Here is a 12,174-nt window from a genome sequence, read left to right as displayed (position 1 = left end):
GGGTTTAATGACTGAATTCACGAAGAGAAGAATCAGTGGTACACCTAAATCTAAAATGAAATATTCTGACATCCTGGAGACTCTTGTAGAGTAGGCAAAAAGTCTCTCCTAAAAAGGAAGGGCAAACTTTGTGCCTCTTTTACAATAAAAACACGCTATACATTACTTACCCATGGTAGAAAAGCACTAGATGAAAGCATGTCTGAATTTAGAGGGGGGGGGGGGATTTTGAGTTTATAAATGCTATAGGCAATATTTTTCTTTTTAAATATTGAAGTTCAGACTTTGAGAGCAAATGATCAGTTTTAAAGGTTCTCTAATTCAGTTTCATGATGCAGAAGTTAACAGCAGCAAAGTTAGAGACTGATCCAGCAACTGCATTCCTGAAATTGACTTGTTATTGACTTTTCCTGCCTGCTCAAAAAAGGACTCCTAGTAAAAATGTAAATTTAAAAAATACAAGTATGAATCAAGAATAGTCACTCAGTTATTCTCGATTCATGGCAAACATTATTCAGGCAAACAGGAGTCTCATAAATGTGCTTGGAGGAAAGGGAAAATACTCTCAGTTCCATCTTCTCTGAGAGAAGAAGCTAGCTCGTTCTCCATTTCTGCATACTTCCATAGCCATAATGCTTTTTTTTTTTTAATCTCCCCTCACACCAGCTGACTCCCTGCTGCTCCCAGGCCTGTTTCTCCTCTTCTGGAACTCTGGAACTACGATAGTCTTTTTGAAACAAGAACTATAATTTAAAACCATATGAGGGTTGGGAGAGGAATGCACTTGGTTAAGCCATGGAGAAGTTAAAGTTTTAACTAGCCAGGCAGCTATTGCCAGCTCTTTCAAGTCCTTACCTAGTTCATTTGTTTCTTCACCATGTTTTTATTTCTGATAGATTTTCAAATATCGTTATGCACTCTTTCCCTAACTTCCACCATCTCTTTATCATGTGGTGATAAATAAGGCTTGAAAAATGTAAACAAAATACAGAATATTATCATGTTTAGAAATGTTCCTATGTACATATCTATAATAGTTTTTTTTAAAAGAAAATATTGAAACATGAAATTTAACTTTTTTTTTTAACTTTTTATTTGGAAATACTTTCAAACTCACAGGACAGTTACGAAAATAATGCAAACCCCATATAGAGAACTCCAATATATCTCTACCTCCCAAGATGCCCAGATCCACCAATTTTAACATTTTGCCACATTTGCTGTACTATTCTATCTATCCACCTATCCATTTTCTGACCACTTGAGCATAGGTTGTATATATCAAACTCTTTGAACCCTTAATATTGCCATGTATATTTCCTAAGAACAAGGATATTCATTTACATAACCAGCAGTTATCAAGTTCAAGACATTTAACAGTGATATAAAGCTTACAGTTGATATTTCAATTTTTTCATGTGTCCTGATGATGTCTTTTTGAGCCTTTCCTCCCTTGTTAGATCCTATTCATCCAGGATCATGTATTATATTTAATTGTCATTGTCTCTTTAGTTGCTCTGTCTTTCTTTTACAAATTTTCTCATACATGGGAACATGTATACAACATAAACTTTCCCATCTCAGCCACTCCCAAGCATAGCATTCAATGAGATTCATTAAATTCACAATATTGTGGTACCCTCATCACCTTCCATACTAAAATGTTTGCATCTCCCCAAACAGGAGCCCTACACCCAATTTGCATTAACTCCCCATTTCCCCTGCACCCGCTATCCCTGAGCAATCTGGCCTCCAATTTCTGTCTCTACCAGCTTGCCTATTCTCCAATATTTTTTTTGTAGTTGCTATATGGCTTAAATGTAACACGCTAAAGTTGCAACAATCTTCTTAGCTTTGATACCAACTTAACTTCAATAATATACCCAAACTATGTTCCTCTAATCATCTGTCTTCCACCTTTAAGCAGCTCTTGTCACAAATTACATTATGAGTCTAAAACCATTGATTTATCATTATTTTATGCATCTGCCTCTTAAGTCCTGTATGAAGTAACAAATGGAGTTTCAAACCAAAAATCCTATATTACTGGCATTTATATACACCCAGATCATTACCCTCACTGGAGATCTTTATTTCTTCATACAGCTTTGATACATTGTTGTCCTTTCTTTTCAACCTACAGAACTCTCTTTAGCATCTTTCTAGGGCTGGTCTAAGTTGATGAACTCTATTAGCTTTTGTGTATCTTAATCTTTCTCCCAGTTTTGAAAGAGTTTTGCCAGATATAGAATTCCTGACTGGCAGTTTTTTGCTTTCAGCACTTTTTTTTTAAGATTTATTTATTTCTCTCCCCTTCTCCTCCTTCCCCCCACCCCACCGGTTGTCTGTTCTCTGTGTCTATTTGCTGCATCTTCTTCTTTGTCCACTTCTGTTGTTGTCAGCAGCACGGGAATCTGTGTTTCTTTCTGTTGCGCCATCTTGTCATGTCAGCTCTCCGTGTGGGCGGCGCCATTCTTAGGCAGGCTGCACTTTCTTTCACACTGGACGGCTCTCCTTATGGGGTGTACTCCTTGTGTGTGGGGTTCCCCTACGCAGAGGACACCCCTGCGTGGCCCAGCACTCCTTGCACGCATCAGCACTGCGCATGGGCCAGCTCCACCTGGGTCAAGGAGGCCTGGGGTTTGAACCACAGACCTCCCATGTGGTAGACGGATGGCCTAACCACTGGGTCAAGGCCATTTTCCGCTTTCAGCACTTTAAATATGCCATCTTACTGCCTTCTTGCCTCCATGGTTTCCATAAGAAATCAACACTTAATTTTACTGAGGCTCCTTTGTTTGTAAAATGTCACTTCTGTCTTGCAGCTTTTGGAAGTCTCTCATCATCTTTGGTGTCAGACGGTTTGATTATTACATGCCATGGATCAATTTGGGTTTATTGTCTTTGGAGTAGGCTGAGCATCTTGGGTGTGCTCATTCATGTCTGTCATTATATTTGGGAAGTTTTCAGCCATTATTTCCTTGAATATTCTCTCTGCCCCTTTCTCTCTTTCTTCTCCTGGGATTCCCACAATGCATCTGTTGGTATTCTTATGGTGTCCTTCAGCGTCCTCAGGCTCTGTTCACTTTCCTTCATTCTTTCTTCTTTATGTGCCTCATACTTGATGATTTCAATTGTCTTATCTTCAAGTTCACTGATTCTTTCTTCTGCCAGCTGCAATCTCCAGTTGAGCCCCTCTAGGGAATTTTAAATCTCTATACCTATGGTCTTCAGCTCTGTTTAGTTCCTTTTCATCATTTCATTCCATCTATCATTATTCTCTTTGTGTTCATCTGTCATTTCTCTGTTTTCCTTTAGCTCTTTGAGCATATTTAGGACATTTTCAAAAAGTCTTTGTCTTATATGTTCCAGGTCTGGTCCTCCTCATTAATGGCTTCTAATGCTTCAATCTTCTCCTCTGCCTGAGCCATCACTTCCTTTTTCTTTGTATGCTGTGTAACCACTTGTTGAAAACCGGAATATTTTTATATTTTAATATGATATCACTGAAATTTAGACTCTGTGGTATCTGTTCCTTAAGCTTGTATCCAACCAGTGTTATGACTGACATTTCCTTGAATGTCAGAAGCTAACCAAAAAAAAAAGAAAAGAAGAGAAAAAAGAAAATACCTTTCCAAGTCTTTGCTGATTGACCTATACAAGTGCTCTCCATCAGGACTTATCTATTACATGTATTAAATAAGAATAGCTCCAAGCCAAAGCATAGAAGCCTTCCTGCTCCTTTCTGTGCAAGTATCCTGTCTTGGGCATGTGCTGTAGTTCTAGGAAATCCCTGTTTACGTGGGTGCAAAGTTCCCTCTTCCTTAGGAAACAGTTTCCTCACAAACCCAAGCACTGGGCTACATGACCTACAGCCAGCAATTATTTGCCTGAGGTAGCAAGACTTGACTCCTCTCCCACTGTGTTCTGTTGAAGAGTTTAGTGAGCCACCTTTTAAGAGCAAGTTCTGTGATGGTAAGTCCCTGAGGCTACCACCAGACAGATTGGGCAAGACTTTCATGCTCCCAGTATAAGCACGAAGATTACTCTTCTCTCTCAAGAACCGAGACCAGGGATCTACATTGAGAGTGCTAGCCATTTCTGTGCTGAGCTGGTGAGTGGTTGGGATGGGAGACAGTCAAGGCACCATGAGATACTACCACTTTTAAATAGCCTTTCTCTTGATTTATGCTCTATTACTGCAGTCCTTTAACTGTTTTTTGGTGCTTTGAAAAAGATATTTCTCGGGAAGCAGACTTGGCCCAATGGATAGGGCATCCGCCTACCACATGGGAGGTCCACGGTTCAAACTCTGGGCCTCCCTGACCTGTGTGGAGCTGGCCCATGTGCAGTGCTGGTGCGCGCAAGGAGTGCCCTGCCACGCAGGGGTGTCCCCCGCATAGGGAAGCCCCACGTGCAAGGAGTGAGCCCCATAAGGAGAGCCGCCCAGTGTGAAAGAAAGTGCAGCCTGCCCAGGAATGGTGCCGCACACACGGAGAGCTGACACAACAAGATGACGCAACAAAAAGAAACACAGATTCCTGGTGCTGCTGATGAGGATAGAAGCAGTCACAGAAGAACACACAGTGAATGGACACAAAGAGCAGACAACTGGGGGGGGGGGGTGGAGGGGTGGGAAGGAGAGAGAAGTAAATAAAATATAAATCTTAAAAAAAAAAAAAGATATTTCTGCCAGTTCTTGTTAGTTGTTCAAAGCTTCTGTGGAGGGATGGAGTCCTGAAACATCTCACTCCACCATCTTGATCAGGATGGGGACTGAAAAGTTTTTAAATGAAATGCTTTCCTCCCCTCAAAATCTTCTGTAAGACTTTGGTTGTTAAGGATTCCACTCAAGAGAAGAAATGACAGCTTACCCTGCTAAATTTATTACCTGCACTGGAGTTGCCCTCATTTTGTTGGCAAGAAAAGCTCTTCCCTGATGTGTAATCACACTGCTGTCACTGAGAATGATTGACGTTAGGTGGAACAGCAATTTGCTATCTAATATTCATTGTAATTCTAACCCTGTCACTAGATATGCTTGTTCTGATTAATGAAGTGGGTAACTCATCAAAATTCCTCAGCAATTTCCCTTTTGTCAGAAAGCTCAGTGATAATTGCATCAAAATTCTCAGTCATAAAAAACAAACAATTGTAAAGAGGACAAAAATGTCAACAAGTTTACAACTTATTTTTGCTGAACAGAACTAAATGTGGTACAACCAGTGGTCTAGTTTGGTTGGCCAAGGCTCGAAAGTCAGGAACAGCTACCCTCACCCCAGACCACCACTGACTCTTTGCTGTTCCCAGGCCAGGAGGAACAGACACCCTATTGCTACATAAGGAAGAAATCACCAACTTCTTTTTTCCTTTGGGGGACTACTGTAGCTAGGCAAGACCCCCCAAACCCCTGAAGGACCTATGGGTCAAGAAGAGGAGGATCTTTACCAAGGCAAAATGAATACCCTATAAGAAAGAGTAGCACTGAATTTTGCTAAGGGAAAAAGACCCTATAATCCATCCTATTCCTGATTTTCATTATTTTTCCCCAAAGAAAAGAAAGGAAACCTCCCCCAGCCCCAACCATTTATAATCCCATAATTAATTACATTCTAAAAAATATATATTCAGTTCCCAGTACAGTGACAAGACCTAGACTTGCTGCTGTGTTTCATGGAAAAGCCTAGAGGCCTAAATTTTAAGAACTACTGCTGTGTAAAATAACTACCATTGGCTATAGACCAAAAAGTACTTTTTAACGTCCTGGGAAATATGATTCTCATTTTCCTTCTACATTTAATATTTTTCTACTTTCTTTTTTAAACTAAAAACAAAAGCAACAACAAAAAATACAGCAATTTAACAAATATACCTAAAAGTAGAAAAGAATGAACCCTTCACCCAGCTTCCAAAAATTATCAACAGTTTGCCAGTCTTCTTTCTTCTCTCCCCATATCCACGTTTTTTTCTTTAGTATTTAAAAGTAAATCCCAGATATAAGACATATCATTTCACCCATGAATATATCAATATGCACCACTAACAAAAGAACTTCTTGTAAAATTCTTCTTAATTCTGCTAAGTTTCCATCAATAATATTGTTGTAAGTATCTAATAGCTATTCTATTTCACTCCAGAAGTAGTAAATTTTCACGAAACAGTTGCTTAGTCTCAACATACAGTAAACTCTCTAACCAGTAAAGTTCTCTGGGCTCTTTTAAAGAAGAATTACCATAACATAGCCTACAACCTGACGATTCATTAGAATCGGGCTTCTTTTCCAACACAGCCTGGGACGATTTTCATGATCTCCTGTGTCTTTAGGGAAGGGAGACCTATAGCTCCCCATCACCTTCTCTTTCCTTTTCTTTCTTCCCTCTTTAGACCTTCTTCCCTTTCTCCTCCAATCCCCATTCTCCACCCATCCTCCTGCTGCACACACACAAACTATGCCAAAAGTACAGGTTATCTCAGAATGTGTTAAACAAGTGCTTGACTCACCTCTAGGGTAGTGTGACAGTAAGACAATGATGTGACATCATTTGTTCCTCACCTCTGTGGTTCTCAGGATCCTTATAAATATTTACCAGAAATGGGAAAGATATTCTATTGTGTAAACTTTTAGAGAAGAGGCTCTGTTTTTGTCAAGGGTCCTTTTCTTACATTTTTAAAAGCAGAATCTAATCAGCACTTTTTCCCCCCAAAGGATGGAAAAATAATAAGATATTTAAAGACTGGATGGGAAGCAGATTTGGTTCAATGGATAGAGAGTCTGCCAACCACACGGGAGGTCCAGGGTTCAAACCCAGGGCCTCCTGATCCGTGTGGTGAGCTGGCCCACACACAGTGCTGATGCATGCATGGAGTGCTGTGCCATACAGGGGTGTCCCCTGCTTAGGGGAGCCCCACGTGCCAGGAATGTGCCCCATAAGGACAGCCACCCTGTACGAAAAAAGTGTAGCCTGCTCAGGAGTGGCGCTGCACACACAGAGAGCTGATGCAGCAAAATGACACAACGAGAATACAAGCAGACACAGAAGAACACACAGCGAATGGACACAGAGAAAAAAAGAGAAAGAGAGAGCTAGACAGACAGACAGACTGGAACTTTGTGTCAAAAAAATGGGCTCATGCGCATGTGAAAAAGAGAGGGAAAATTGGCCCTTTTCTCTGACCCTTTTGTGAGATGGGAAATCTGGGCTACTGGTAGAGAGTAAGGAGGATTATAATAGCAAAATAAAGGGTAAACACCTTACTAATTACTTGGAAATTTCCCATAGAATTGGCTCTATAAAGTAATGCATAATAATGCTTCAAACACCTTCTACAATGTATATCACACATTGCCCTTGGCTCTAAGCCTGGGAGGCTTACATAAATGCCAATATTCTCCAGTGTGTGCCCACGCCTTAAACATTTCTCTTTTTCTGAAGTTTTATCTGCAAAGTGGTTTATCTTTCATTTTCTTCCTCAAACATAAGATAACATTGCTGAGAAGATGGCAGCAGAAAGGGTTCTGCTTCAGTGGTGTGTATGCAGTCCTAAGGAAGGAATTATGCTGTGTAAATGAGATGCTTAAATACAGCTTTCATCATTCCTGTCAGAAAAAAGTCCAAGTTTCTTTTCCATACATCTTCATGTTCTCTTGGTTTTACTTGGTGGCTTTTTGGAAGGTGCTATGCCACAAGCATAACAGTAACAGTGACTCCTCTGGGTCATTATTATCTTACATTCTAACAGAAAAACCCAATCAAATAAGCAAGTCAACACCTTCCCCCACAGAAATAGGATTTTGGTCAGTGTCACACCATCTTCCATAAGTCTCTTCAACTTTCACAAGCTGGAAAGATCATAGACTTTCTAGTCTTACTAAGAAAACATAAAATGTATTTCAGAATAGGGTGAGAATTAAGAAGACCATTTTCCAAATAGTATAAGAATTTCATAGATAATCCCTTGTTGTTTCAGCTAATTAGCACTGATACTTAGGCGGATTGCTGAATCTTCCCAAGAGAGTTCACTGCAAGATCAAAGAGAAAATAGGAGAAGTTGGAAGTAGAAAACTTCTATACAAAAAGAGAGGTTTTTGATAAAACAAAAAGACCCGGTAATAAAATGTGTGTGAAAAAAAAAGCTGTACCTGAACTTGTGCTTGTTAAGAAAGCCTACAGTGTTTCCCTCAGAAAGTCTCCTATCAAATAATGTGGTCAAAATTAGATGTTAAGGGACTGTTTGGGGGAACAAATCCACAAAGAATTATAGACTTAAAGAAATCTTAACTAGAGCACTTCATAGAAACAGATTCTTTAAAGTTCTCCTGCAAATACTCTATACAAGTGAATCATTTTGAGGATGCTGACAACAGCTTCCTGTTATCCAGCAGCTCACTGCAAGCCAGCTAGGCATTTCCCCCCTTTTTTAACCTGTGGTCATTTTCAGGTGAGTGTCCAAGTTTCATTACCAGAGGGCACGTATTTCCTAGCTCAGTCCCTATGGAGAGGTCTAGAAACAATGACATTCCTGTAGCAGTGAGCAGACCTAATACCCAGATCTTGGTTTCTAAATAACATTCTCCAGTAAAAGCAACTAGGATTTCTTGTAGAAGTGGTTCATTCCAGGACTCGAGCGGAAAAATATAAGATGTGCCTGGGGCATCTTGTGATAACAAAAGAAAGGATGTGCTCAAAAAAGGATGGAGGCATGCTGAAAGAGCCAAAGAGCCAACCTAAAAGATCTCCCAATGGTCAAAGTTGGAACAATTTAAATAACGAAGTAAACAACAGTATGGGATCATTACTCATGGATTAAATAAATAATCATGAGCCCATACTGATGAAAATAATTGAATGAATAAATATAAACAAATGGGGGAAAAGAAACAACTCTTCCTTAAAAAGAATTTCAAATAATTAACATAGAAAGAATGAGAGAAATACAAAATCACTATTAAATGAACACTGCATTAATAATTGTTGCAGGCAAGATCCACCAATGTTAAAATTAACAGATGAAAGTTTAAGGAGAAACAGGATATTTACATAGTTTCATGGTCTCTCCTCCGAGACATTAATTAATTATAAAGGAAAAAAACAGTAACTTTGCAATAGAGACAACACCTTAACCAAGTGAACAAAATCATCACCAGTAAGACACATCAACATTATGTACCTTGATATGACATACTGGGAAGGGCAAAGAATTGTTTCTCTAGTATTCTTACCAGACATGCTTATTCTCAATCCAAGCATGAGAAAACATTAGACCAACCCAAATTGAGAGACATTCTACAAGATAACTGACCAGTACTCCACAAAAATGTCAAGGACCTAAACCACAAGGAAAGACAGAGGAATTGGAAGAGAATAAAAAGGCATGACAACTGAATGCAACATGCAGTTTAGGATTAAGTGCTAGAACAGAAAAAAGATATTAGTGGAAAAACTGGTGAAAATTAAATTAAGTATTTAATGGTATTGTACCAATGTTAATTTCCTGGTTTTGATAACTACACTATGCTTATGTAAAATGTTAACATTAGGAAAAATTGGCTGAAGGGTATTCAGAAACTTTGTATTATTTTTGTAACTTTGTGGTATATCAAAATTATTTCGGGCGGCGGACTTGGCCCAGTGGTTAGGGCGTCCGTCTACCACATGGGAGGTCCACAGTTCAAACCCCGGGCCTCCTTGACCCGTGTGGAGCTGGCCCATGTGCGGTGCTGATGTGTGCAGGGGTGTCCCCCGTGTGGGGGAGCCCCATGCGCGAGGGGTACACCCCATAGGGAGAGCCGCCCAGAGCGAGGGAAGGTACAGCCTGCCCAGGAGTGGTGCCACATATGCGGAGAGCTGATGCGGCAGGATCACGCAACAAAAAGAAACACAGATTCCCCTGCCACTGACAACAACAGAAGTGGACAAGGAAGAAGACGCAGCAGGTGGACACAGAGAACAGACAACCAGGGTGGCGGGGGAGGGGGAGAGAAATAAATAAATCTAAAAAAAAATTATTTCAAAATAAAAACTTTAATAGAAAAAAATATAGGTTCAAATCAAGCAGAATCTTTGGCAAAGTAGATATAATTTATTCATAATCTCTCTTTTTCCCTTTTTAAACAAAACAAGTGGTCCTTTTAAAATCGAATAATCTGTTTTAGGTGAGTCAATAATTTGGTAAAACTTTATGTATGTGTCTAAAATTCATATTTAACTGGACTCAGATGGGATCTCTCTTCATAAGACTTTCATGCTAATGTGCTGGAGGTGCAGTTAGTGTTGGGGTTTAAGATATATTTAGGGTATTTGAATCTCTGGACTGACAATGTGAGAGCCAGGTCCTGAGCCTCAACAGACTCCAGCACCTACAATCTGATTTATTGGACTTACCACACTCAGCTAAGATGGAGTTGAAGAAGGACAACCACCACACCATGGAGCCTAGAGTGATTACAACTGAAAGTGGGAGGATTGCATCCAGCATCCATGTGGAATCTGAGCCTCCTCGTGACACAGAGGTGCAATGGACACAATCAATCCAATATCCACATAGAAGAGGTGGCATTGGATTGGGAAAAGTGGACATGGTGGCTGATGGGTATGGGGAAAGGCAGGAAGAGATGAGAGGTGAAGGCATCTTTGGGACATGGAGCTGACCTGGATGGTGCTTCAGGGGCAATCATCGGACATTGTAAATCCTCACAGGGCCCACTGGATGGAATGGAGGAGAGTATGGGCCATGATGTGGACCATTGACCATGAGGTGCAGAGGTGCCCAAAGATGTACTTACCAAATGCAATGGATGTGTCCTGATGATGGGAACGAGTGTTGCTGGGGGGGGGGGGGGGGGAGAGGTGGGGTGGGGGGGGGGGTTGAATGGGACCTCATATATATATATTTTTAATGTAATATTATTACAAAGTCAATTAAAAAAAAAGAAAAAAAAGAAAATTCATATTTAATAATTCTATTTAAAACATATTATTTCTTTTTGTACAGTGGACTTCAAATAAATTACAAAATTAATTATATAGGGAACACGGTCATACTTGTCTCTCATTGACACTAGTATCTTATGCCTTCTCAAGGTGGCCCCTGGGTACTTACTTTCCCTCTTATTTTCTCTTAAAAATCTAAATTGTCATTGCAGGAGGATACACTAACTCCATCTGTCTTATGCCAGGAATGTGGCATATGGGTATTAGCCAATCTTTCTCAAAATATTAATCCCAACTCTCAACATTTCCTTTAACCACACATCCCTCTCTATTTCTGAAGTCAAAATTCTAACCATTCTCAAGTTACTTAATATCTTCACAATTATGACTTTCTGCCAATCAGTCCAAAATGCCACCATCACACATATGGACCTTTTTTAAAAATTACTTTACTACAGAATTTCTATCCTCATATCTCAGTTACCCATACCACACTCAAATTCCTGTTTCTCATTTCAAGGGTCTTTGCAAGTCTATCCCTACATTTATCAACCTCCCTCAATATCTTCCTGACAATTTCTTTTCTCTTGTTAAATTCATTCATTCAAGAAGTTATTCCATTAACTTTCACTAAATTTCGGCAATGCCTAAATCCCCAGAGAGGGTGCTATGGGAGATAGAAAAATAAACATATTTAGCTTTTCTTGTCCAATCTTCTCATTTACAAATCTTCTAATTAATCATTTTATCTGAATGTCCTAGGTTCCAAATTCATATTTTTATCAAGCCTACTTCACTGAGATAATTTTTCTGCTTAAGAGGACTGGGGAGGATATTCATTTGTCATTTAAAAATTGGCCAGTTAATTTTACAATAAGAGAAAGTGAAAGACAGAGAGAGAGAAGAGCAAAACAAAATGTAAACCATTAAAAAGGAAGCACAAATATAAGTATATCATCACTTTTGGATCTGAGCTACCAAAAAGCAAATAATCAGTTTTTGTAACTTCTGAAAGATCCAGAACACAATGGTCTTACTAAGACTGTCAAAGTATAAGCCAGAATTTCAAAAACTGCCAGAGAGCTACCTCAGTAGTCAAATGCTATTTTAAAGTGGGTAATTTAAGAAGAAGTCCCAATTTTATCTCCTCATTTCCAAGGACCACGCCACAGTATATAAAAGCCCCCAAAAAGGGGATTAAAGGACTGACCTGCTCACTAGGTCACAGTGTGGGCAATTTTGG

General features: G+C 39.6%; 1 protein-coding gene across 4 annotated transcripts in view; it reads right to left on the bottom strand.

The window, feature by feature from the left end:
• Positions 1-12,174, bottom strand: part of CCDC191 (coiled-coil domain containing 191) — a 100,848-nt gene that overhangs the window by 62,747 nt on the left and 25,927 nt on the right. The window lies entirely within an intron of this gene.

Source organism: Dasypus novemcinctus, chromosome 4 (assembly GCF_030445035.2).
Source record: "Dasypus novemcinctus isolate mDasNov1 chromosome 4, mDasNov1.1.hap2, whole genome shotgun sequence".
NCBI classification, from domain to species: domain Eukaryota; kingdom Metazoa; phylum Chordata; class Mammalia; order Cingulata; family Dasypodidae; genus Dasypus; species Dasypus novemcinctus.
The sequence above is the reverse complement of the archived record's forward strand: the minus strand, read 5'-3'. Positions and strand labels throughout refer to the sequence as shown.